Here is a 590-nt window from a genome sequence, read left to right on the forward strand (position 1 = left end):
GCCTAATGGTCATTCATATGGTTCGACTTTCGTGACTTTTTTTTGGGGGGGGGGAGAAAGGGGGGTTAAAGAGAGAGACATTGAGAGCTAGAGCTAGAGTCAGAAAGAATCACTATTTAAGGGGTGGGAGGAAGAAGAGGAGGAAAGAACATTCTCCATCCTGCCCTATAGTGCCCACACGTGCATGGAATTCCTAATCTTAACTTTTCTAAGGCAGAGTATTTAACAAAGCTTGTATTTTTGCAATGCATTGTAACTTCGCCTTATCACAGTGTAAAGGGTAGTGAGATTGTCCTAAATTATGTCCAACTAGCCCCCCTGGATCCATGGATTAAGAGATTAAAGGAAACCACTGGGCAGTGCCTCCTCTTTCCCCTTCATATTCCTGGTATGATAATTGCTTAAACTGATTTGCACTTTCACAAAAGCTCGCAGGACGCTTTGTAGCTCTAACAGAGCAGACGAGGTTTCTCTATCAATGGAAATAAAACTGATTCATGCGGCCTATCAGGATAAGAAGCGAATGAAGCATGCAAAAAACAACCGCGGACCCCCAGGAAAAAAAAAAAAAGAAGCAGCTCGTTTCCTCC

This window comes from Monodelphis domestica, chromosome 1 (assembly GCF_027887165.1).
Source record: "Monodelphis domestica isolate mMonDom1 chromosome 1, mMonDom1.pri, whole genome shotgun sequence".
In the NCBI taxonomy this organism is placed as follows: domain Eukaryota; kingdom Metazoa; phylum Chordata; class Mammalia; order Didelphimorphia; family Didelphidae; genus Monodelphis; species Monodelphis domestica.